This window comes from Vipera berus (assembly GCF_964194415.1).
Source record: "Vipera berus genome assembly, chromosome: 6".
In the NCBI taxonomy this organism is placed as follows: domain Eukaryota; kingdom Metazoa; phylum Chordata; class Lepidosauria; order Squamata; family Viperidae; genus Vipera; species Vipera berus.
In genome coordinates this window covers 13,809,516-13,837,327 of record NC_138208.1, presented here as the reverse complement: position 1 = coordinate 13,837,327, position 27,812 = coordinate 13,809,516, and the positions used below count along the sequence as shown (strand labels likewise).

Sequence of the window (27,812 nt, the reverse complement as noted above, 5' to 3'; positions counted from 1 at the left end):
AATTTCCTGTTTGTATTTCAATGGTTATACAGCAGCAGTGGCATTAGCCACACTGTACAATGTTGATTACCGATATTGATTGGGAAAGTAATGGATTCAAACACTTTTAATTAATTAAAAAGATGCCCCTGATTAATCAAGCAAAGTAAAGACACATATAGACACTGTTAATTGCAGTTGGCAGATCCATTTTTCCAAAATTGCTTTTCCTTCTTTCATATACACAGATGTGTCTCTTTTGTAGTGATAGTGCCCTGTTATGTAATTCAGGGGTCCCCAACCTCCGGTCCATGGACCGGCACCGGTCTGCAGCATGCCAGCAAGTGGGCCACACAAACAAACAAAGTTCCATCCTCGGGATGCAGGCAGTATTCAAAACCACATCCCCTCTTGTCCACGGAAAAACCTTTCTCCATGGCACCGGTCGCTGGTGTCCAAAAGGTTGGGACCTCTGATGTAATTTGTATTTCCTCTCAAAGGATGCTTCCAACTGCAGAGAAATTGTTCTTTCCCCAGACCTAAAGGCTAATAAGTTAAAATTAGTTAAAATCATTAACTAGCAAATTAAAGTAGTGTTTGATTGATTTCCATTTCATTAGTTCATTGAAGGAAAGAGAAATTAACTAATGTTCACAGATAGAATGTAATGCCCACTTCATCAACCCAGATTTAAACCATAGCCAATTCCAAGTAGAAACTCTAGAGTTGTTTGATTTAGACCAAAGTTAACATATAATCTGGAAATGCTGCAATGAGCAATGAGCGGGGCCAATGATCCAGTACTACGTACAATATTTCCTTGAATCAGACTACACTTCTCAGTTTTAAAAATGTTTGATTCCAAAAGCTTATGTGGAATTCAGTTCATATGAAGTCAGTGGCATATTAAGCCATATTACAGTAAACAAAATGAGATTTATTATGGCATAAGCATGGGATGTTATTAATAATGCCCCTAGGCAAAAGTAGATGAGATATTAGCTATGTTTGAAATTCATCTTCCATTACAATATTACAATGTTTTCTTTGGCTAAATGCTAATGGAAAGGAGAGGGGTTAAACTTTCTGCCTGCAATGATTCCTTGGTGCAGATCCATTCCTAGAGCAGTTATTAGTCATGGAGGCAAAGACTCGATTAAACTATCATATCCTTCCATCACTATAACTGGGTGAAGGAATTTGTGTCAGAGATTTACATCCTCTCCTAGTATCCTCAAGAGCTGTTCTAAATTGATTCTTTGTAGGTGTCATTTGCATCCTTTGCAAATCCTGTATGGCCACATCAAATGTTATCCTTGGCTAGCTCTGTACATCCATCCATGTGCTGCTGCTTTGTTTCAGACAGACCCTGTGAAAGAGTTGTCAGAATCTGCACATGCTGATAACCAGGACCACATTCTAAACTTAATTAAGTTACTTAATATTGTATGCTGCCCAGAGTTATTGAGTGGTAAGATGAGCAGCTAATAAATTTTACAAATAAATAAATAAAAAACAATGGTCCAACTCTTGAAAAAGGATATGGCTGCTTTAATGATTTGAAAAGAGCTGTTTCTTCATGCTAATACACTTCATGCTAAGGCCACTTTCAAATGCTGAGAGTGGTCCTAAAAGACATCTTCAGAAGGAAAAGGGGTGTAGAGTTGAACCACAAACTCATGAAATGCAGCAAGCCAGATCTGGGATCTGTAGGGGATCAGTTGAAATATACCCTCAGCTGTCCTGTGTTGTCTTCTGGATCTTTTTAAGAAGCTATCTGTTGCATGACAGATATTTCTCAGATATTATTTCATATCAGTAATGTCACTCATTTCTTTTCTGCACTGAGTACCCTGAAATTATCTAGCTTGCTTCTTTAAAAAAAATCTGTAGTTGTTTTTTCTAGGCTGAGTAGAATAACATTTCCTTTCTTAAAATTAGCATTTGCTGAAAGAAATCTTTCTATTGATCCCTTTTGTTCAGAAGGGAATTTTGTACTAAGCCCAATTCCCCCATTTAAAATAACATTTAATACCTGTAAAGCAGCAGGTTTTACTTTAAAAAAATCTGTGGTGTAATAAAACTGTAAAATGTATGATCCTCTTTAAAATATATATATATTCATAAAACAAATGGAAAAATTCACGCAATATAGGCCCACACAGTGCCAAAAAGAAGACAGCACAGATTGTTCTACTGAATGAAGAATTTTGATCCTTTTTAGGTGAGCAACTTCGATTTAAAAACAATCCAATATATGGTATAAGTTGATATTGAAAGCCTTTTTGAAGTAGCTGGTAAAGTCTCAGGAGGTGGAACTGTGATTAAATAAAATTTCTTTTGTGATTGTGATCATCAGATGGGGCTGAAATGCACTATCCGTCGTTCTTTCTCCTGACAAAATTATTCAGCTTTGTTATAATGAAAATCTCAGGCTAACAGCTCTACCTCCCCAGCAGTGTCTGTACATGCTAAGTCTGAATAACCAAAGGTTATATCAGAAATCGTGTGCAAAATTTTTCAGGAATGCCTTAATTCCATTGACCTTGGATCAAACCACCACATCAAAACAGATTCATGGATCAAAATGGCTTGAAGGAGTCAATTGAATCAGAGGCTTCCAACAGGTTTTCCAGCCCCACAAAGCCTTTCCTAGATCTGTTCTGCTCTTTCCATGCTTGTTATAGACCAGGGGGGTCTTCAAACTTGGCAACTTTAAGACTTGTGGACTTCAACTCCCAGAATTCCTCAGCCACAAGTCTTAAAGTTGCCAAGTTTGAAGACCCCTGTTATAGATAATACTACATGCCACACTTCAGCTTCACTTCCACTTATGGAGAGGGTGATGTGAATATGTGTGTTGTGAGGAATAAATTAACAGAATGTAAGCTTAAGACAGTTCTGCAGTAGCTTTGTAAATAAATTGGAAGTCAGAACAGACTAGGAAGCAGAAAGAAATCACAGTCACCCCAGAGTGTCTGAAAGTCCAAATGGTGACCACAATGACAACAATCAGAGCTCTCCTGTGTTGCACATTTAAAAATGAGCTTCAGTAGCACCATTGTAGCCACCAATTTGACTTTTTTAAAAAATCACTTCCTGTGGACATCTGTGGTCAGATCTCATGCACACATCTCAGTATGTATTTCTAAGTGAGAGTAAATCATGAAATGCAATAGAAATTTTCAAGATTGAAAATTGGCATTCACTATCCTACTGTTGGTGTTAAACGGCCCCACCTGCTCATTGCCATGCATCTTATAAATTTAAAACCTTGTAGGCTTTAAATGTATTCTTTTATTTCAATTAGCCAGATTGTTTTGTGTTTTCTCTGTATATACCTGCTGGGTGGAAATTCCACATTCCAAGCTGGTTGTGTATCTGTCTGTGTGCACTGATTTTCAGTGCAAAGGTAAGATTGGCTTCCCAATTGTGAGGAGAATGTGTATCATCACCAGATATAATTTTACCTACTTAATGTTTAGTATTAATTTTGTGGAACACATTTAAATTATTATTTGTGGGCATTCTGGTATATTTCTTGCTGTCTCCATAGTTTGTAATAATGGGCACGGAAATACAAATGCAGCAAAAACTAGAGAAAAGCACTATCAAATATAGAACTGTAAGTTACTTTAAAAAATATATTCTGCATTACTAGAAGAATAAAAAATGTTACACAACTTCAGTTTCTTCAAATACAGTAATGATGGCAGATATGATGAGGAAGCACTCCTTTCTCAAGTGACACCTGACCTGCTTTCAATAAAACAATGATTCCTCTTTATCTGACAAGTTCTGCTCAGACTTTGGAGAAGACTAGATTTACAACAGTATAAGGTTATGGCCATTGTGTGTGTGCAAGGAATCTTGGCTGATATATCAGAAGTTCAAGGAAAAGGGGTTGGCAAATGTGACTGAGGACCAGGCTGTTGTTTGGGATGTCAAAAGGAGCGTATTGCCATCTTTCAGAAATTGATACCACTTGAGGAGGCTAAATTATCTTAAGAATATAATATTTTAATTATTTCCTGAATAATGTATAAGGGACTTCACTCTAGATTTCAAAATAAATAATTGCAGTTATTCATGTACCCGAGCGAAAGAAATTCTAGAATGTTCAAGAATTCTAGGTGCTGTATAGTCTAGATCAGGGGTAGGCAACCTCCGCTCTTTTATGACTCATGGACTTCAAATCCCAGAATTCCTGAGCCAGCTTGGCTGGCTCAGGAATTCTGGGAGTTGAGGTCCATGAGTCATAAAAGAGCTGAGGTTGCCTACCCCTGGTCTAGATCATCTCAGAACCACTGAATATAATCGTTGAGGCCTTCTGGAGAAGTCTCAAGCCAAGAGTGGAGAAGAGTTAATGTTTTTTTCCATTTTCAAAGAAGGAGTGAACTTAAACAACTACAGCACAGTCAACTTGACATCAGTATCTGAAGAAATTCTAGAAAAAGATGATCAAGTCATGGGTTTGCAAATGTCTAAAAAGGAACAAGATGATTGTTAGAAGTCAGCTAAGTGTTTGTTAAAGCCAAATCACGCTGGGCAAATTGCATTGCCTCTTTTTTTTAACCAAGTGACTAGATTAGTAGGCCAAGAGAAATGCTAAAAATGTAGTTATATTCCAGTAAGCCATTTGAAAAAATGGCCCTAATTGTCTTCTTGAAAAAGTGGAAAAATCTTCTTGATAAACAACAAAAATCCTATCATAGGAGGAGTTACCATTTGGCAGCAACTTTTAGCAGCTGTCCAACCTTGGCCAATCCTGGAAAAGCTAAGCCCAGCAGATTTAGATGAGAAATTGAGCTAGAGGTCAAACTGTAAGTTTACCTTTTAGAAAAAATCTGTAGGTTTGTTGAAGGCTTTCAGGCTTGTTCTCTCTCCACTGTGGTTTTGTGAATTTTATTTATCTTCCAACTGTCAGAGTCCAGTTAGATAACTAAGAATAGCATTAAACAATTTATGATAATGTTTGGGATGGAGGTAGAAATTTAATTCCCTCTCGTTTTCCCTGGCACTTTACTTTTTTCCCCCAGCTGGCTCCATAAATGCAGTAACACAACTTGTATTATTTATTTAGCATATGGCTGGTCACACACAATATTAAAAACATTTCATATTTACAAGTTAAAACAGTTAAAACAATTAAAAAGAAGCAGTAATAAAGCCTAAGAGGAAAACAGAAATAACATTTCAGAGTTTGATGTTGAGTTTGGAAATCCAGTCAGTAGCTACTGTTGTTACGCAGAGGAAGTCCTTAAAATCTCCTGGGTATTTTCTATTAATGCATTCCCTCACTATATGTTGGATAGTCTGTTGGGGAGCCCCGCAATCACATTGCGCTGAAGATGTCTTTCCCCATTTATACAAAGAATTGGCACACACCCTATAAGTCGTTCTAATTCTATTGTATGTCACCCATATGTGTCGGGGTAAATTGAACCCTGGAGGTATATTATTAGGATTAATATGCTCAAAACTGGGATAAAAGTCTTGGTTACCTCACATGCTAACATAATTGGTAAGCCTAAGGATCATATTTAGCAGTACGACTTCAGGATTTGGAAATGTATTTGTTAGTTTGTCTGTTGCTAAACTTCTGTGCCACCCATCTTGCCATTGAAACAGTTCCCTGCGTCATGGCTTAAACAACTAACTAATGTTTGAACCATATATAATAAAAGCATTTCCTTCAACTTTTATTGTCAGTCAAGGTAGAATTATAGGGATCAATTCAGGCTTGGTCCATTTCAGTTTTGCATGCAAGTAATTATGTCCATTCCATCAAATATATCAATGAAGATTTTCAGTCATCCAGATATAGTTGTCTGGAAGTTGAGTCATGGCATCTGGACTCCTTTTCTTGTTTTTGTTTGAAACATTTCACTGCTTATCCAAGTAGCTTTCCAGCTGCTTGGGTGGGGGCAATATATGTCCTCCAAGGTGCTTTCATCTTTCACCTGATCTGAATAAGGTGAGTAGATGGAGTCCTTGCTCCTAAATCAGACATGTCAAACTCGCAATGTCACATGACGTCGCGCAGTGTATCGGGACAGTTTTGCCATTGCCAGCAATGGGGTGGGCGTGGATTCCGGATGTCGCGTCCGGCCTTTGGGTTGGGAGTTTGACACCCCTGTCCTAAATCCTTCTCTTAATGTGGGTCATTAAGAGTAACCTCTCTGGTGAGCCCAATAAATGATCTTGATCTTTCCATGTCCACTTCCAAGGTTTACCGGGGAGGTCACACTTAATGACCCACCTAGGAGAAAGATTTAAGAGGAAGACTACAAGTCTATTCAGATTGAGCGAGAAATGAAACCATGCTGGAGGACATATATGGGGTTCTCCCTAACCACTTCGCTCAGATTGAAGAAACCTTTCCTACAGGGAAAGATTTCAAACCAAAAACAAAAGGAGTCCAGTTGCCATGACTCAACGCCCGTCAAATAGCTGCCTCATTCTGCAGCTTAAAAAGCAGAAGGGAGGGAATCACACAAATTGTTATATACACTTCACCAAAACATGCATTTTGTATTAATGGTTTCTAGGTAATATGCATTTTCACATGCGTATTTCCTTAATAAATAAATTATTCTACTGTAATAATTTTTAATATCATTTTTGAGCTGAATACTGCAGGGAAAAAGAATCTGCAAAAAATGCAGAATTTGGGAATAACTGGGATCTAATTTACATAGAAGTCCAGAAAATGTGAATCAGGCTAGTTTGCTTTGAAATGCTCCAGACCAAGTCTTACTTGCTAGTCCTCTGTGTTTCTTCCTTTCGCTTTCCTTTCTAATGTTTCTTTCATTATCTATTAAGATTGCCTCCACACACACAAAAAAAATATAACATCAAGATTGATAGGTTCACTTCGGAATAAGGCCTTGATTTCATTTTTTATCATTAATTAATTGTCTCTTGTTTATTTTCTCAACATTGCACAGATTTTGACTGTTACTGAAATGTGCATCAATTAAAGTCAAATATTTATTTCATCACATGTGACATGTTAAATATTTGTGGTTGTTCCCACAGTAGAAAGTTCCAAAGAACAAATCTTTCTTGAAATGTATTTTGATTATTAATGCTAAATATTGATCTGAATACTACAGTACATTGATGGGCTTCAACGTTACTAGGAAGCAATATAATTTGTTTCATTGTAATCATGTCAATAGAAGACATCACATTTTCCAAATAAGAAAAAAGTGCACATTCTGTAATACAGGGGTCCCCAACCCCCGGGCCATGACATGCCATGCACAAATAAGCAAAGCCCCATCTGCGGGATGCAGGCAGCACACAAAACCATGCACTCTACAGTCCACAGAAAAACCTTTCTCCGTGGAACCGGTCCCTGGTGCCCAAAAGGTTGGGGATCTCTGCTGTAATATATTGTTTCCTTCATCCTTTCTGCAGATTGGAAGGTTTTGTGGCATCTGAGAAATCTTATTTGGTCAGCAAGAATGAATGGCTGCAACAGGAGAGTTTTCAAATTCAATAAACTGGAGAGCTAGCATCAATGGCTTTTTTAAATAATAATAATAATAATAATAATAATAATAATAATAATAATAATAATAACAACAACAACAACAACAACAACAACAACAACAACAACATAATAATAATAATAATAATAATAATAATAATAATAATAATAATAATAATAATCATTACCTCCTAGTAGAGGACAGAGCCAGTTGATCTAGTGGTTAAAGCACCAGGTTAGAAAGCAGAAGACCATGAGTTCTAGTCCTGCCTTAGCCATGAAACCAGGTGGGTGACTTTGGGCCAGTCACTGTCTCTCAACCCAACCGACCTCATAGTGTTGTGGGCAACATGAGGAGGAGGAAGGTATGTTGAAGGTATGCCACCTTGAGTTATTTGTAAAAAACAATAAATAATCTTGTCTTTGTAGAATTCGCACTTGGAGAGTTTTGCATATAGCTGGGTGGCACAGAGCTTCATCAGCACCTCCCTGACCAATGTAAATTAAAATGTCATCCAAGATCTCCTTATATAAGTATTCATGTAGGACTTTGTTAATTAGTTGCATGAAGACTGCAGGTGCCCCCATAGCCCAAAAGGCACCACTCAAAATTGGAAACACCCCAAGGGGCAGTTAGAGGCTGTCTTCCACTCTTTAGTGTGTACTTGGTAGCAGGCTTCCTTCAGGTCTTAATTTGGTGAAGATTTGCCCTTTGGCTAGGTGGGCTGGCATGTCTTTCATTAGTGTTAAGGGGTATATAACCTGTTTAGCCCACAGTAATCTACACATAAAAGGAGGGACCCATCTTTCTTTTCCTGAAACAGCACGGCTGACACCATGTGCGATTTTGTGGGTTGGATGAAACCTTGAGCTAGGGTTTTATCTACAAAGGACCAGAAGTTCTTTCAGTTCCCTTGGGGTCGTAGCGTATAGTTTTGGCTTGGGTAGTTTAGCAGTCCATGGGCTGATGGGGTAGGGGGGGGAATTATGTCCGAATCCCATTCACTGAATACTTCCTGTAAATCTGTTGTGATTCACGGTCAGCCTGTGGGTTCGGCAGTTGGGTCGGACGACTCAGAGGAGGAGGAGGGGGGTGTTGAAGAGCTTGCTGATGATGGCTTTGAGGCTCCGCAGAGCCCTCAGCCAGGCCCCTCCCACCTGGTGGAGACCCAGCTGTGTGAGCCTGACAGCGTGGATGAAGATGACCCACAGCTGGCCCTGTTCAAGGACGCCCGACGCAGGAGGCAGTCAATCAGGAGTAAACAGGAAGGCAATGGGGCACCTCAGAAGGAGGCAGAGAGAGGCCACGCCCTGAGCTGTATTTAAGGGGAATGTGTGGGAGGGCTGGTTTGCTGAAGGCAACCGCTTGGATAGTTCCTGTTTCATAGCTCCTGTTTCATGGTTGGTGTCTGTTTTATGTTAATAAATTTGGCAGGCTTTATTCCAGCCTCTTGCCGTTTGTAAAGGGATTGTCCCTGCCTTTTCTGCAGGGCCGGTAGCAGGCTGGTACAGAACAAAATCCCAGTATTCCTTGGGGATCAGAGAGACCGCCTTTTCTGGCTCGTGTGCCCCTGCAGCACTTTCTCCTTTCACTTTCTTAATGGGCAGTGCGAGGCCGGTTTTTCTGCTAGCCCTCCCTTGGCCCACTTTTGTTGGACCTTCAGCTAGGCTAAGCCTAGTACCATTGGTTTGTCCATGCCTGGTGCTATAATAAAACTGATGGTGTCTTCATGGGATCCCATTTTCATCCCCACCGGCTCCCTGACAAAGGTTGTGTTTCTCCCCACCCCCTCCAGTTAACTGAGCCATCTAGTTGGCAGAATGCTATTGGGACTCTTAGTTCCCTGAGATGCATCCCCAGTTTTTCCACCATGCTAGGGCTGACCAGGCATCTGGTGCAGCCTGAATTCAGTAAAGTGATTAGGTTCTCCCTGTGCCCTGAAGAAAGTATCACCACTTCTACTGGTATTGTTACTGGTATTATGGGGTGACTTACCAGAGCGTCGTTGTCTGCTCCACTGTTGCTCTCCATTCCAGGGTTGGGGAGTTTAGCCAGAGTTCCCTCCCCATTGCTTGGCAGTGGGGTGAACTCAACAACCCCCACTCCTCTGAGGGCCATTTCTCAAAGTTTTGCATGGGGCTGAGTGCCGCCTACAGCATCTAGCAATCAGCTGCTCAGTTGTCTTCCTTGCCACAATGAAAGCAGTTGATGGAGCAGCGACAAGGGCTGTAATCCCACTTCCCAGTTCTCAAGGTTTCCCTCTTCTCCATAGTGAAGGATCGTCATTGCTCTTGATTGACGCACCTGTGGTATCTGGCTAGACTGATTTCCAATTCATCGGCTAAGACATACCACCCCTGGAGAGTTCATAATACACCCCTGGATAGGCAGGTGCAGAAGACTTCATTGCTCAAACCATCTTGAAAGGACTCGATCAGCATATCCTGGGGCCAGTCTGTCAGCCTACAGGCCAGGAACTCTTGGACATAGGTAGCAACGGGTCATTTCCCTGCTTGATGGTCTTGATCTTGGTCCTGACCTTTCAGTCAGTGAGAAGGTCCTCAAACTGCTTTCTCAGGGCAGCCATGAACCTATCAAAGTTGCACAGCTCTGCTGCATTGTCATCATGGAGGGCTACTATTCATTCAGTGGCTTCTCCCTCCACAGCCATCACATTCTGATCAGGTCATTCAGTAAGTGGGCCCCATACTCCTGCATGTAGTTACTTCCATACTTGGGTGAGGAAGAATGCCAGTTGTTTCGGGTCACCGTTGAATTTCACCCCTAGTGCTGGCGGCCAGAGATCTCTTCTCCTTGGAAGGGCAGCCTGTCCTGGCGGTGGTGTCATGACTAGTTGGGCTAATCCCGGCTGCTGGGACCTTATAACATTCTGGTGAGATGGTTGTCCAGTCTGTTCTTGAAAACCTCCAGTGATGGAGCTCCCACAACTGTGGGAGGCAAACTAATTTTTCACACTGTCAGGAAATTTCTCCTTAACTGGTATTATAAGTTCTCATGATCTTAATGCTGTCCCTTTGTTGATGCTCCATAGGATGCATTGGCTTTTTTGGCAGTTACAGCACAGCTACTGACCAATACTTAAGTGGTGGTCTACTAGGTTGCTTATATTCCTCTCACAGTTATTACTCTTGAGCCAGGTACCATCTATTATATACCTGTGCATTTGCCTTTTCTTGCCTAAGTGGAAGATCTTACTTTTCTTGCCACTGAACTACATCTTGTTAGATAAAGCCCAGTGTTCAAGTCAGTTAAGATCCTTCTGAATCTTTAATCTATCTTCTAAAGTGTTAGCTATCACCCCACCCCCAGCGTGGTGTCCTCCACAAATTTGATGGTTTCCTTTCTATCCCTTCGTCTACAGTTGGTTTTTCTTGCCTTTTACTTTTGTCTACATTGAATTTCATTTTGTTAGATAGGGGCCAGTGTTCAAGTCTGTCAAAATCCTTTTGGATTTTTACTTATCTTCTAGGGTGTTGGCTATTCCTACCAGTTTAGTGTCATCTGCAAATTTGATGAATTCATTGATCCATTAATATACTCACAGAATGAAATAAGATTTGTTTGGCATGATCTGTTTTTGATGAACCCATATTGGCTTCTGGTTATAATTTGGTTTGCTTCTATCTTTTCCAAAGTTTTCCAAGGCATTGATGTCAGACTGATTGGTCTGTAATTTCCTGGATCTGGTCCCCCCCCCCTTTTTTTTTGAAGATGGGGACCACATCAGCTCTTTTCCAATCCTCAGGTATTTCCCCAGCACTCCATGTAGATAGATAGATAGATAGATAGATGATAGATAGATAGATAGATAGATAGATAGATAGATAGATAGATAGAGACAGACAGACAGACAGACAGACAGACAGACAGATGAGTCAGTCAGACAGACAGAGAAATAACAAAACATCTAAAACATTTAGCATCATGTAGTTTCAGTTTTAAGTTATAAAAGAAAATGAGTTTCATTTTCAAAGTGAACTAATGTGTAGTTTTGCAGAATGGGATGCATTCAGAATAAGATCTGTAATTTCACTATCAGAAATTGCTTCATTTCCAAGCACTTCATAAAGCACAACAATGAAAGAACAATCCCCAGAAGGATTTTTTCACTTTTATTTTTCCCTCATTTCCTTAAAAGTTTAATTTTGTGAGAGACATCTGTTTCTTAAGTTAAAGTTATACTTTTGTGTTTGTGCTATAAAGAACTCCTGCTATCAACTGCTCTTAATTTAATAAGACCTCTGTTCTTATTAGTGTGCTTGGGGTACAGTCCTGTCGTTGTGTATGCATGGATAAATCCCATTTACTTACCATACGCTTTGCCATAGGGTACAATCCAAACCATAGATACGGATATTTAAGTTCCATTTATTTCAGTAGAAAATATAACCACAGAATAATGGCACTCTAACAGTGAAATCCCAAGCCATAAAAACTAATGGGTTGAATCCAGATCTATAATGTAACCTGTGTATTTAGATTTAAGTTTCAATATACAGGTAGACCTCAGCTTGCGACCATTCATTTATGACTGTTCAAAGTTACAGCGGCACTGAAAAAAGTGACTTATGACTGTTTTCCACACTTAGGATTGTTGCAGCATTCCCACGGTCATGTGATCAAAATTCAGGCACTTGGCAACTGGCATGTATTTGTGACAGTTGCAATGTCCCGGGATCATGTGCAACCTTCTGACAAGCAGAGTCATTGGGGAAGCCGGGTTCCCTTAACAACCTGGCTTGTAGTAACCGTGTTACTAATTTAACAACTGCTGTGATTCACTTAACAAGTGTGGCAAGAAAGGTTGCAAAATGGGGCAAATCTCACTTGACTGTCTTGCTTATCAACAGAAATTTTGGGCTCAATTGTGGTCATAAGTCGAGGGACTACATGTATGCAGTGAGGTTTATTTGGTTAAGGCAACGGGCTAGAAATGGGGAGACAATGAGATTTATGAAGCCAGATGGGTGATCCTGAGCAGTAACTTTCAATCCTAAGAAGGAGGCAACTGTTGAAAAAAATCTTACCAAGAAAACTGCACAGACTTGTTGAGGCAGTGGTCAAAGAATCAGACACAATTGAATGGAGGGGAAAAAAAAGTGTAGAGCATCACAAAATAGTTTACACATTTACCAGAAAACAAGACCCAGGAAGTTCTGTGGAATAGACTTACCAGCAAATATACAAATGTTGTTGTTGTTAGCTGCGAAGTCATGTCCGACCCATCGCGACCCCATGGACAACGTTCCTCCAGGCCTTCCTGTCCTCTACCATCTTCTGGAGTCCATTTAAGCTCACGCCTACTGCTTCAGTGACTCCATCCAGACACCTCGTTCTCTGTCGTCCCCTTCTTCTATATGCAAATAACTAGAGTTTAAACAAAGACCAACTAGGATTTAATTGGTTTTTAGTTTCTATGTTTCCATGTCAAATGAAGGCACAATTAATTTGTCCCTTGACTTCAGGAATCCCAGGGTCTGGGTTACTTTTTATTTTAACCTTTTATATTTATTTAATATATAAAATACAAAGAAAAATAGAAATAAGAAATTAGGGGAAGGAAAAAGAAAGGGGGGGGGAGAGAGAGAAAAGTGAGATACAAGGGAAAAAAGAAAGAAAAGGCATTGACTTCTGTTTCTTTTTAGCACAGTACAGAATAAAAACACTCCAGCTTCAACTTTTGCTTTTACACATTAGTATATAACTATATACTACGCAGTGGCTCAGTGGGTTAGGACGCTGAGCTTGTCGATCAGAAGGTCGGCAGTTTGGCGGGTCGAATCCCAAGTGCCGCGTAGCAGAATGAGCGCCTGTTACTTGTCCCAGCTTCTGCCAACCCAGCAGTTCGAAAGCACGTAAAAATGCAAGTAGAAAAATAGGGACCACTACGGTGGGAAGGTAACAGCGTTCCGTGCGCCTTTGGCGTCTAGTCATGCCGGCCACATGACCACGGAGACGTCCTCGGACAAGCGCTTGCTCTTTGGCTTTGAAACAGAGATGAGCACCGGCCCCTAGAGTTGGAAACGACTAGCACACATGTGCGGGGGAACCTTTACCTTTACCTTTATATAACTAGCCATTTCTATAATGACAAATCTAATTGACAAAGCCAAATCAAAATTTCATTTTTTTTCATCACATGAACAAAATCCAGAAATGATATCCAAGTGGAAAAAGTACTTAAATATATTCTCTTCTTTGAATAAAACAATCAATTTAACCATTCCTGCTTTATTTTCCTTGCTATTTCTATTTACACCTAATAATCTTTGTGAACTATCACCATTTTTATTAACAAGGTTCACTGTATTCTTTCAGATTTCAGGTCTGGGTCACTTTACTAATGGCCTTCAATAGGACATGGGTTGAAGGCTTTTGCTGCAGATGAATGATTGACTTTAATTCTGCATTATACTGCGTAATGATTAAAAACCTGATTTGCACATCCTTCCAACCCACCCCCTTTTCTATGCACAGGGAGATTTTTTTTTCTTTTGCAAAAAGTTCAGGTGTTGAGATTTTTAAAAATACAACTATTCCATTTTTTTTTGGCAGGCAAGTCAAAATATTGAAAAATGGATAGTTCGCTCAGGGAAGGAAAGAAGTGTGAAAGGAGCTTAGGAAAATAATTGATTTCCCTAGTTTTGCAAGAGTATGTCAAATGAACCATATAGAATCAGACAGAGAAAATAAGAAGCTTGAACACATGAGACATTCCTAGGAAGTTATAGCAGGATACAATCTAAAGACTAATGTCAGATCAACCCACAGAGCTAATAGATCTTCCACAGACTCCCCTCTCCTCCTGACTTACTGGTAAACGTTAAACCCAGTTAAACAAGAGATATCTCCAGCTGTGTTTTATGGGAACAATTTGTGTCCAAGAAAACAACTCACATTAGATGAACCTGTAGCAGTGTCTATGGTTTCAAAAAGGTCAAAATGGCGTCTGTAGCCATGCAGTCAAGGCCACCATCTTGACTTTTTTTAAAAGAAACATAAAGATGGGTTAAAACTTAGGCTTTGTTATTTAGTGGGACAACTCTAGGCCTCGAAGAGAGATGGATAGAGTTGACTCATTTCTGTGATCTGTTTCTCTTACCTATTTTGAAACTCTCCCCTCCGCCATGGATCCTAATAGGATACTTGTATTCCTGGTGGTGATATACATCTTGATCATTCCACAATATCCCCAAAGTTTGGATAAAATGTTGCAGTTTGCAAAGTAGTTTATTTTTGAAAGTTTTCTTTTACCAAATCTCTCTTGGCCACCACAAAGAGTTTTGCAGGTCTGAATTTGATGCATGACAGCATGTGTGTATGTGTGTGTGTGTTTGCCTCCCATAATGAGTGAATATAAAATGCAAGTGAATTATTAATCCAAGTTATTTATAGTTAGCTTAAGATTGCAACTAAAAACAGAAACTTGGCAAAGGGTTCATCATTCCTTCAGTGGAAGCTTCAATTCTTTAGCTATTGTGCATATATACATTCATAACATACACACATTCCTACTATAGATGTCTCTCTGTGTGTGTATGCATGCATGCCCATATACAAGCACATATTCAATCAGATATGAACTTTAATGGCTTCAAATGTATTTTTTGCTCATTTAATTCAAATCAGCTCTGAGTTACAAAAAAGAAAAAAAAACTTGGCAGGCAGCTTGTCCATATGGTCTAATTACTTTTAGTATTTTTTTTTAAAAATAAGAAAGCTTTATGAGCGATATTAAATTGGAAAATGGATCCAGTTAAGATTTTCCTTTTGCATTTTAAATATGTATATTACATAAATACCTACCATTCCTTAGAATTTTGGACGCCCATCAAATTCTTGAACTGCAAAGTCGTGGAGGTTAATCTTCAGGGAGAGAGATATTCCTCATATGCCACTTGGCTTGGCTTATTCTAGATTAGGCAGATTTTCCAATTTTATAAGGCACATTTTCCTCTGAATGAAAACAGAGGTAGGTCTCACAACCACACGTTAAATGCTTTCCACGTGATTGTGGAAAATGGAATCAGTTGGATTATCCTGGAGCATCCTTCCAGCATTCGCCCCAGGCTGCTTTATTTAATGGAGAATCTGTAAATCAGGGGTGTTAAACTCAATTTCATTGAGGGCCGCATCAGCATTGCGGTTGCCCTCAGGGGGCCGGGTGGGTGTGGCCAGGGTGGACGTGGTCTACTGGGTGGGCGTGGCTAGAGTGCGTATGGCCTACTGGGTGGGCGTGGCCAGCTCTACATCGTTCGCATCAAGGGTGCCTATGGGGGCCTGGGCAGGAGTGGGACAGATCTGAGGGTCTCTGGCAGAAGGAGGGTCTCTGCGCCAGGGCCAAGGCAGTGGGGGCCGTTCCCTCACTGTTTCCAGGATGGCTTCGCGGGCCACATGAAACCACTTCGCGGGCCGCATCCGGCCCAGGCCTTGTGTTTGACATGTCTGCTGTAAAGTATGAAGAGCTACAGCAGGCAAGCTTAACTGAGAGCAGTTTAATTTTACTTTTCTGACTTCAGAATAAATTATATTGGTCACCCTCGGTGCAGAGAATCATAGCAGTCTGGGTTCTGCTTGGAAGAGTTGGAATGTTTTCCCCTCTGCCATTTGGTGACATTGATAGCAGAAGAAAAATTGCAGAAGAATGTTGGATTTCTTCAGTCTTCAGGAGATCCACTTGCCTTCTCTTTTCATTTTATTTATTTTATTTATTTTTATTTTTATTCCATTTATATCCCGCCCTTCTCCGAAGACTCAGGGCGGCTTACAAGCTTAGCAGTAGCATGGATTTTGACTGCATGGATGCAGTGACTGCTCCAGAAACTTGGAACACAATGAAATCTTGTTACTGAATGTTTCTTTTAGGTAGCTGACTGGTCCAGATGATTAGATTGCAGCTGAGAAATGATAGATTTCTTTTTTATGATAGTTTTTATTTTAATGCAAATTATTCAAATCAACACTTCCTAAAGCAATATATTACAGAGACACCTGCCCTCAGCCTTCTCCACATCTTCTTTTTCCTCTGCATGTTTCAGGTCCCTCTTTTTGTCCCGTTTCTACAAAAGGGAATTTGGAGGTAACATTCCTTGGACAAGTTTATGTGCCAAAAAAAGCCTGTTTGTTCAAAGCATAGCAAAATGGTACCTTCCATTGCACTGAGATTAAACATTGAAAAGCTTTTTCTTTTGCTATATTATCCATTATTATAGCATCTCTTTCAGTTTCAATATATATATATATATATATATATATATATATATATATATATATATATATATATATATATATATATATATTGTTTGTTTGTTTTTAAAAAATTATACACCAGCTACTTCCCTGATTTATTTACAAATTCAATGTTTTTTCTTGTTTAACTGCAAGGAAATCAGAAGTAACTTCTTTATAATCCACCTTTTTTGTTTGATTTTTACATATTTGTCTTTCCTCTTTTCTTCTTTCAGTTTTCTTCTTTTTTTCTTTGTAAATATTAGTTCCTGTTTGTTACATTATAATAAAAGCTTATATTTTTTAAAAAGGAATTAGATTTTTTTTTTAGAAAACTCTCTACATAGCCTGGCTTTGTCTGTGCAAAGTGGATGTCACTGAATCTATCACTCACTTTTATAAGAATTTTTACATAGGTTGCATAAATCCTCTTTTAGTTAAATTCCTGGGCCACTCAGATTAATTTTATCTTCGCTATTTATCATGTAATCTGAATGACATTGTCTTTTTAAGTGCTGTAAAATTGTGCTTTCCTCTTTGTAGAAGCCATTAAGCATTGATTACTTTGTCTTAGTTCTATTGTTATTATCAGGGTTGTTTGGTTTTTGTCTTATTGCTGATTGCCTGCTTTTGTTTTTATTGTTTTCATCATTTTATTGTCTTATTGAAATTTCCTTGCAACTGGCCAGTATTTAAAAAAAAAGAGAATGTAACATGTATTATTGCATCTATAAATTGGTGACAAGCTGTCAGAGAGGAGGGGAAATTAAGGGTGGGGGAGGAATGAGTGACTGTGCTGATAATAGCTGTAGTTTTCAAGGGATAGCAGAATAACAGAAGATTTGGAGGTCTTCTAGTCCCACCCCTTGCTCAGGCTGAAGACCCTATACCAGCTGCTACTTTACACCAGCTGCAGCATCCAACTTCACATCAGCAATTGCATATGGGGCAGTCAACAACAAACAGACAAGGAACAGTTGGGCCTTCTCAAAGCCACCAATACTGGTAGTTACAGCACTGGTGGAGATGCTCTTTTCAGCTTGGTTTCTCTTACTTGGGATGCCGGCCTGTCTGTAAAGGCTATGGGATTGAAGGAGGACATCACTCCACTCTAAGTAAGAGCTGTGGTGGCGCAGTGGTTAGAATGCAGTAAAAGGTAAAGGTAAAGGTTCCCCCGCACATGCGTGCTAGTCGTTTCCAACTCTAGGGGCCGGTGCTCATCTCTGTTTCAAAGCCGAAGAGCCAGCGCTTGTCCGAGGACATCTCCATGGTCATGTGGCCAGCATGACTAGACGCCAAAGGTGCACGGAACACTGTTACCTTCCCACCGTAGTGGTCCCTATTTTTCTACTTGCATTTTTATGTGCTTTCGAACTGCTAGGTTGGCAGAAGCTGGGACGAGTAACAGGTGCTCACTCTGCTACGCGGCACTCGGGATTCGACCCGCCAAACTGCCAACCTTCTGATCGACAAGCTCAGCATCCTAACCCACTGAGCCACCGCGTCCCTTAGAATGCAGTACTGCAGGCTAATTCTGCTGACTGCCGATTGCCAGCAGTTTGGCAGTTCGAGTCTCACCGGCTCAAGGTTGACTCAGCCTTCCATCCTTTCAAGGTCAGTAAAACGTGGACCCAGATTGTTGGAGGCAATAGGCTGACTCTGTAAACTGCTTAGAGAGGGCTGTAAAGCACTGTGAAGCAAGTAAGTCTAAGTGCTATTGCTATCAGGTTGAGGAAAGCTGTCCTAACTTTTGAATCATTATTCTTATGTTAGTTTAGCCATTCCTATACTAGGTTAGATTTATACTATTTATTCTCATCATTATAAATCTATGGAGAAAAAAATAGCTTCTCTTAAATGTGAGTACTAAAACCGTATATCCCCTTATTTTTTTAGGTTTAGGTTTACCTCAAAATAACATGATTAACATGTGCTCAGAGGTACCAGGGATGGATAAATTGGGCAGGGGAGTTACTGTACACATGTTAAAAAGGGGCAGCCCTTTGATCATACAGCCACAATCACCTTCCCACTGGGGATGGCCTTCTCTTTCCCAATGAAGATTTGGATCTTGAGGTTGAACCTGACTTATCATTTCAATTTGAATTATGTCCTGCATATCCTTTTAGCGGATTGAAAAAAATAATATATTCAGCTTACTATGTTTTCTCTTTCTTACTTAGAAAGGTACTCAATTTTGTTTTTCATTGTTTTATAACAAATTAATTTTTAGAGACAATCTTTTCACATTTATTAACAGCTCAGTTCTTTCTTCTTTCCAGTTAGAGATGCATGAATTATTTTCTTAAACAAAAGGTGAATGATTCCCTGTATCATTTGAAAAGAAAAACAAATTCAAATAGCTAATCATAACTTTTTTTTCCCTGTCTCTGCATTTTTCTTCCCTGGGGAAAAATAGGGAATAAATTAATGTGAATACTGCTTTTGATTTTTTTTAAAAAACACCTTGGTTTGTGCAACACTTCGGATCTGATTTCCAAAAAGGGCTTTGGATTATATAAGAATGGGATTCTAGGTTTTGCCTATCATGGTACAGACATATTACCTTTGCATTCCCAGGATGCCAAACATATACACTGTTTTCATGATATAAAAAAGAACTTTGAATTTAGAATCATAGAATCATAGGACTGGAAGGGATCTTGGAGGTCTTCTATTCCAACCCCCTGCCCAAGGTGGGATTTATTATACCATCCGAGAAAAAATAGGTTCCAACCTTTTCTTGAAAACCTCCAGCAATGGAGCACCCAGAACTCCAGGAGGCAAGCTGTTCCATTACTTAATTGCTTTATCAGGAAATTTCTCCTTACTTCTAAGTTGGATCTCTCTTTAACAAACTTCCACTCATTACTTCTTTTACTGCTCTCTGGTGTTGATCCTCTCTTCTCTGTGTAAAAGGTAAAGGTAAAGGTTCCCCCGCACATGTGTGCTAGTCGTTTCCCACTCTAGGGGCCGGTGCTCATCTCCGTTTCAAAGCCGAAGAGCCAGCGCTTGTCCGAGGACGTCTCCGTGGTCTTGTGGCCGGCATGACTAGATGCCAAAGGCGCACGGAACGCTGTTACCTTCCCACCATAGTGGTCCCTATTTTTCTACTTGCATTTTTACGTGCTTTCGAACTGCTAGGTTGGCAGAAGCTGGGACGAGTAACAGGCGCTCACTCTGTTACGCGGCACTCGGGATTCGACCCACCAAACTGCCGACCTTCTGATTGACAAGCTCAGCGTCCTAACCCACTGAGCTACTGCGTCCCTGTGACAGCCCCTCAAATAATGGAACTACATCATGCTTTCCCTAATCCCTCTCTCTGATTGACTAGGTCACAGGTGTCAACCTTTATCGCGTCACGTGATATATTGTGATGTATCGTGATGTTTTTTGCCTTTGCGGAGCCAGGGTGTGCATGGCCTGCGCATGACGTATTTGGCCCATGGGCCACCAATTTGACACCCCTGGACTAGGCATACCTCCCTCCCGCAAACATTCAACATGCGATTTAGCCTTCATACCTTTTATCATCCTTGTTATTCTGCTCTGGACAGTCTCTAAGGTCCCAGCATCTTGTGACCAGAACTGTATGTAGTTTTCCAAGTGTGGCCTTACTAGTCCAGTATAAAGCACTTCTCATCGCTTCTTGTGATCTTGACATTCCTCTCTTGGCTTTTGGCAGCTGCAACACACTGCTGGTCCATACTTAAATAGTGGTCTGCTAGGACACAGGTTCCCAACCTTTTGGGCACCAGGGACCGGTTCCTTGGATAGAGGTTTTTCTGCGGACCGGAGGGTGTGTGGTTTTGTGTGCTGTCTGCATCCCATGAATGGGGCTTTGGTTGTTTGTTGGGACCGGTTGCTGGCATGCCACGGCCTGGTACTGGTCCACGGACCGGGGGTTGGGGACCCCTGCACTAGGACATTCAAATGCCTCTCATAGGTAAGCTGCTTAGAGAGGATTTGTAAAGCACTATGAAGCGGTATATAAGTCTAAGTGCTATTGCCATTGCTACTATTGTTCATTCAGATACTGCCTATTCCATGTCCGTGAGTTTGTTTTTTTCCTGCCCAAGTGCAGGACCTTACTTTTTCACCACTAAACTGCATTACAAATCTGCTGCTTAAATATTTTTTCTCAGATTCCAGGTATTAATGTCAAGCGGATTGGACTGTAGTTTACTGTAGTGTATTCCCCCCACTTTTTTTTTTTGAAAATTGGAATCACATCACCTCTTTTTCAAACCTATGGCAGTTCCTCCTTGTTCTAGGACCAGAGACATAGTAGCATATTTACCTTGTTAGTATGATGCTATTGTGAAATCCCTAAAGAATGGCTAAAAGTAGGCTGATCATATCTCTATATATTTCAGTGTTGAGGAAAGCATACTTCCCCCCACCCTTATGATAATACACAAGCAGATTGATTTTCTTTTACAGCTTAAAAGGCTGGTAGATTCTATAATTATCTCTTGTCACTGAAATATCAGCAGAATGGGCCTGATAACAACATCACTTATTTGGCTGCAAAGGGTGATCCAAAGACATCGGATGTATTACTCCCAAAATCAACCTATATCATCCTGCCTGCAGTGAAAATAATAAGGAAAGTTTGAAAAGCAAATGTTTCGTGGCTCTTCTACTACCTGTTGAAAAGAAAGAGCAATCTCCACTTTAATTTATAGTTTGTTTGTTTGTTTATTTATATTTCACGTTTCTAAATTGCCCATCTACCTCAAAGAGGAGCAACTTGTTTCTTTAGCAGGAAAGCATTTTCAAGTAAAGTCATGGTGATCCATCGCGGGAGGTTTTCAAGAAAGACTGGACATCCATTTTTCTGGAATGGCGTAAGGACTCCTAATCTGGGGATGGGTTTGGACTATAAAACCTCCAAGGTCCATTCCAGTCTTACAATTCTATATTATTTTAAACTGTACGTTTTTTTTCGTATTTCACATAGTTTTGTTGGACTGGGAGTGTTCAATTCAGTAGAATTCAAAGCATTTCTTCCAGAGGAATTTTTTAAAATGTGATAGGGTGCCAAAGAATAATAATAATGATGATGATGATAATGATAATGATAATGATAATGAGATGATGATGATGATGATGATAATAATAATAATAATAATAATAATAATAATATAATAATAATAATAAAAATTTTTAACAACTGTTAAAAAACAAATGTTGTGGATAGTGTACTTGTGAGCTATGGAGATTATCAATTCCAATGAAAAGTTTGAAAAAAGAACTCTTGAAATTTCATTTTTGGGGTCATTTTTTTTTCTTTTTTCCATTCAAGTGCATTTTTCAGGCTTTTTCTATAGGGCAAGTAGCATAAGAAGCAGACTATTTCTTTTAATCTGTCAATCTAAGTAAAAGTAAATCACTGCAATGATACATTTTCCCTTATAATTATTTTGGTTTCTTCAGTTTTCCCAAAAAATGAATCTGAAAATAATCATCAAGAAAAATTAAGGATTTTTCAGAACAATGATATGGGGAAAAGGACCCTTCACATCTGACTAACTTTTCTCAATCCTTTGAAAAGCCAGGTTTTACACACAGATTTTTGTGTCACTACTACATTGATTAATCTTATTTGATGCTTCATTCTAGGGTCAGCTTGTTCTCAGCTTGTGTGGCAAGAGAAGGACAGTGTTGGTAGCAATTCCTTGTGACTATCAGAAGCTGTAGAAGAAGCAGAATTGTACTGCTAGCCCCACATGATTCTCTTTTCCAGTTAAATCAGCTTTCTGAGCAGTACAAAATGAGCATTAAATGGTTGCTTCAAAAAGCACTGAGTTCATGTGACTTAGGGCCTCACGTAAGTCTTGTTCTGTGCTTTGAAAAGTGCCGGTAGAGCATTACACAGGATACCTCCACCTTAAGAGCCACAGATGGTAGAGCTGGCACCTGGAGTGGAGGGGGCATGTCCCCAGTAGCTTCTGCTATGGGAGCATGTTTATGGCATGATTAAGGTGTAAATCCAGTATCTGTTAGCTATATTGTACCAGTCTGGCTTTTGATACCACATTGAGGAAATCTGTAATAATAGTCTGAAAGGCAAATGGAAGTTCCCATTCCACTGAAACATCTGTATTTTTAAACAGATTACAATTTTATTCATGTATCTTCCTAATAAAAGTAGAAAAGAAGTGAGTATATATTAATAAAAAATAAATTCCTGCTTGAATTTTGCTTGTGCCATGCAAAAGCCATGTATTTACATGATACTCATGGAAGGTTTTGGTAGTGATATTATTCCACAGTGCTTTATACAATAAAATATTACTCTGATTCAGCTGAATTTGGCTACTGATTAAACAGCCTCTTTGGCGCATTCTTGGTGGATGCATTTTATTAAAGTAGGAACTTTGCAAGAGAATTTGCATCCTTAGTTATCTGAGTGGGGCTTCTGCAGGATAATATCCTTGACAATTATTATTAATACATTGAGAACCTGAATAATAGAAAATAACTTGATAGAATGTGCAGGACTGAAGCAATTTAATTTGATAGGAGAAGGACAATGAACATGTCTCTGAAGTTTTTAATTTACCATGCAGTTTATTGTTCAACCATAGTCCACCTAATAATAGTCTGCTTGATAAATTGCAATTAAATAAAATATGAGATGGTGATGAATAACCAAAAGAATACTATGATTTCTTCAATCAATCTTCATGGCATAAAGAAATCATCATTTTCAAAGAAACATTTCTCAACTTCGGAGCCATTTCACCTCTGTTTTCCAGAATAGAATAGAATAGAATAGAATAGAATAGAATAGAATAGAATAGAATAGAATAGAATAGAATAGAATAGAATAGAATAGAATAGAATAGAATAGAATAGAATAGAATAGAATAGAATTTCCAGTGTATAAGTTGTCAGTATACATGTAAGCAACAACATGATAAATCATGAATCATAGGTGGTACCTTGCTCAATAGTAGTAACTGTGAGAGGGATCTTGGAGTCCTATTGGACAATCAATTAAATATGAGCCAGCAGTGTGCTGCAGCTGTCAAAAAACCCAACACAGTGCTAGGCTACATTAACAGAGGTATAGAATCAAGATCATGTGACATATTAATACCATTTTACAATGCCTTTGTAAGGCCATACTTGGAATACTGCATCCAGTTTTGGTCACCATGATATAAAAAAGATGTTGAGACTCTAGAAAGAGTACAGAGAAGAGCAACAAAGATGATTAGGGGACTGAAGGCTAAAACATATAAGGAATGGTTGCTGGAATTGGGTATGTCTAGTTTAATGAAGAGAAGGGTGAGGGGTGACATGATAGCAGTGTTCCAATATCTCAGGGGCTGCCACATAGAAGAGGAAGTCAAGCTATTCTCCAAAGCACCTGAAGGCAGGACAAGAAGCAACGGATGGAAACTGATCAAGGAGAGAAGCAACCTAGAACTAAGGAGAAACTTCCTGACAGTTAGAACAATTAACCAGTGGAACAACCTGCCTCCAGAAGCTGTGAATGCTCCAACACTGGAAGTTTTTAAGAAGAGACTGGCCAGCCATTTGTCTGAAATGGTATAAGGTTTCCTGCCTGAGCAGGCGGTTGGACTAGATGACAAGGTCCCTTCCATCTTTATTATTATTATTATTATTATTATTATTATTATTATTATTATTATTATTATTATTATTATTTACAGTAATAAATCATACAATCAGTAAAGTGATAGTCATAAGATACCAATAGGAGTAGGTAATAGAAAAGGTGAGAAGGATAATAATAATACAGTCCTACTACATGATTAGATCTCTTAGACATAAAACAGTGCTGTGGGAATTATGCATCTGTATCTCGTTTTGGCATGCAATGCCCTATAGCAGCTTCCTAAGGGGAGGATTTGAAGCAGTTTATGACCAGGATGTGAGAGGACAGTAGATATTTTCTTAGCACTTTTCCTGGCTCGTGCAGTATACAGGTCCACAATGGAAAGCAGGCTGGTTGCAGTTATTTTTTTCTGAGGTCCTAACTATCTGTTGAGGTCTGTACCTGTCCTGTTTGGTTGCTGTACCAAACCAAACAATTATAGAAGTATAAATGACACACTCAGTAATTCATCTGTAGAACTGTATCAGCAGCTCCTTGGGTAGTCTGAGCTTTCTGAGTTGGCACAGGAAGAACATTCTTTGTTGTGCCTTTTTAATTGTAGTTCTTATATTAGGTGTCCATTTCAATTCCTGGGAGTTTATAGAACCCAGAAACCTGAAGGTCTTTACTGTTGATACTGTTGTGTTGTTTAATATTGTAAGTGGTGGTAGCAGGACTTTTTTTCTCATAATAACGCTCAGAACGGAGTTCTGGCACCTTTTTTGGATGGAACCTTGTAGGGTAGGCAAGTCGGGTTGTATGACATGTGTGAGTTCCGGCACCTTTTTCTTTTACAAAAAAAGCACTGGGTGGTAGAATAGAAGGACTCCTCCTAAAATCTACGATCATCTCTATGGTTTTAGGAGTTGAAGTCTACAAAAAGGACCCTTTCATAGGTCCTTGGGGATTCAAAATGTTGTAAGATGTAGCGCAGTGCCATATTAACAGCATCATCTGCCCCAGTGATGGCGAACCTTTTAGAGACCGAGTGCCCAAACTGCAACCCAAACCCCACTTATGTATCATCGGGTGCTGAGTGGGCATGGCCCATTGGGTGGATGTGGCCCATTGGGTGGGTGTGGCCCATTGAGTGGGCGTGGCTGCAGTGGTAATGGCAAACTGGGTGGGACAAAAAAGTTCATCAATTCCAAATTTGCAAGATTTTTTTTCCCCGTGAGAAGTTGAAATTGATCAATTGAGTGAACCTTTTTCTTTTGCACATGGCGGCAGAGGCCTAAAGCGAAAAGGTTTTCTCAAACCCAGCTGAGGGCCTAGGACTGGGGCGATGGCCTGCGGGCCCACGGAGAGTGCTCTGCGTGCCACCTGTGGTACACGTGCCATAGGTTCGCCACCACAGATCTTCCTGATCTATTTGCACAGTAGGCAAATTGCAAGGGGTCTTAGCAGCAGATCTGTGATGATTTTCAGGTGGGCCAGCACTAGCCTTTCAAAGGTTTTCATAATTACAGATGTCAGAGCAACCCATCTGTAGTCATTCAGCTCCTTGATGGAGGGTTTCTTGTGCATTGTTATCACAGTAGAGCCTTTGAAGTGAGAAGGGACATAACACATCTGCAGTGATTTATCTAAGATGGATAATGATAGATAATAAAAATAAAAAATAAAGAAATAATAAAATAAAATAAAAAAGATGATGGGCTTGCCTTGTTTCCAGCTGTGTGTCAATGCTGCTAACATCGGATGTCCTTGCTTTGACAACAGATGGAAATGCAGCCATTTTCTTCTATTGCTTCTAGAGTTAGTTGATGCTGGGAGAGGGAATGTGGATGAGAGTCCAGCTAGTCATAACAATAATAACTCAACCAGAGTTGATAGAGATTTGGCGGGCTGGAGAGCTGGGGAGAAAGCCCGCACTTCAAGCTAATTGGGGAATGTGATTTATGACTGTTTATTGGAGGAGGGAATTGTGCTTTGTTATTTTGTATCCAGGGGAGGGGAATTTAGTTTTTGGTTTCATCTATGTAGTGCTGATACCTTGTTTCTCGAATGAAAGATTCTTTAAGGTAAACAATGCCTCAAAGTTCTTTTGAAGAGTTTCATCTGGCGGAACCATGACACTGTGATCTTCCAAACCCTAAAAACTAAATGGGAAATTGGTAGCTATGGCGTTTTAGTATTTTGTCTTGCTTTTCTTTGATCATCAGCTTGCTGTAGATACCTTAATAAGTTACTGCCTGGGGCTTATTTACCTTTTGAAGGGGACAAAGAGGTATTTAGAGAACAGCTCTACAATGCAGCTGAATAGACTTGTATATTATTTTCTTTGGGGACGCAACACAAGCTGTAGTTCTGTTTCGCACTGTTTTTCTGAAATGGGAGAACATCATCCAGCTGACTCTTCAGGCTGGGTTACCATATGAGGGTGAAAACGTCTATTCTCAAGTTAATTCATGATCAGATCTACAGTACTGTTAAAATAAATTCTAGACACAAATGTGAAATGACTATTTACATGATAGCATTTTAACCACATTTAACCTTAAACATTGTGGGTTTAAGGAGGAGATCTGTTTTAGTCTACAGCAGAGGTCCCCAACTTTTTGAGCACCAGGGACTGGTTCTGTGGAGAGAGGTTTTTCTGCGGACCAGAGGGGCGTTGTTTCATGTACTGCCCGCATCCCGTGGATGGGGCTTTGCTTGTTTGTGTGGACCGGTTTCTGGTATGCTGCGGCCCGATACTGGTCCATGGACTGGGGGTTGGGGACCCCTGGTCTACAGTATCCCAAATTGGGAAGCGCATGGTAACACCTTATCTGATTAACCAATTGTATTAAAATGCACTTCTGCCAACCTAGCAGTTCGAAAGCACGTAAAAATGCAAGTAGAAAAATAGGGACCACTACGGTGGGAAGGTAACAGCGTTCCGTGTGCCTTTGGCGTCTAGTCATGCCGGCCACATGACCACGGAGACGTCCTCGGACAAGCGCTGGCTCTTTGGCTTTGAAACGGAGATGAGCACCGCCCCCTAGAGTCAGAAACGACTAGCACGCATGTGCGGGGGAACCTTTACCTTTACCTTTATTAAAATGCATGAGAAATTGTATTAAAAGGATTAATAGCTTATGCCTTTTAGTTCAATTTATTGGTCAGAAAGGTGCTATCAGAATCCTCCTGATTTTGGAATTCCAATTAATAAGTCAATTGTATTTAACTACTTTTCTTGTTTCTGTTCTTATGGTAACAGAAATAAATACTTCAGAGAAAATTAAAGTGCTAATTATAGCTAAAGAGGTCATTTATACGAGGTTAAATGGTTTAATTGGAATTTATTTGAAGGTTACACAAGAGTACAAAGAGATGTTAAAGGGTTAACACATAAGAGATTACATTGTAGTCAGTGTTCTGTTAAAGTTTCAATTAATTTTTCCCATGGGTTTTTCACATTCTAATTTTCAACTAAATGAGACATCTGTTTCAGAAAAGGAAAA

General features: G+C 39.7%; 1 protein-coding gene across 2 annotated transcripts in view; it reads left to right on the top strand.

Moving 5' to 3' along the window:
- Positions 1-27,812, top strand: part of MPPED1 (metallophosphoesterase domain containing 1) — a gene marked incomplete at both ends in the record, with an annotated part of 76,896 nt that overhangs the window by 20,248 nt on the left and 28,836 nt on the right. The gene's annotated exons all lie outside the window — the stretch shown is intronic.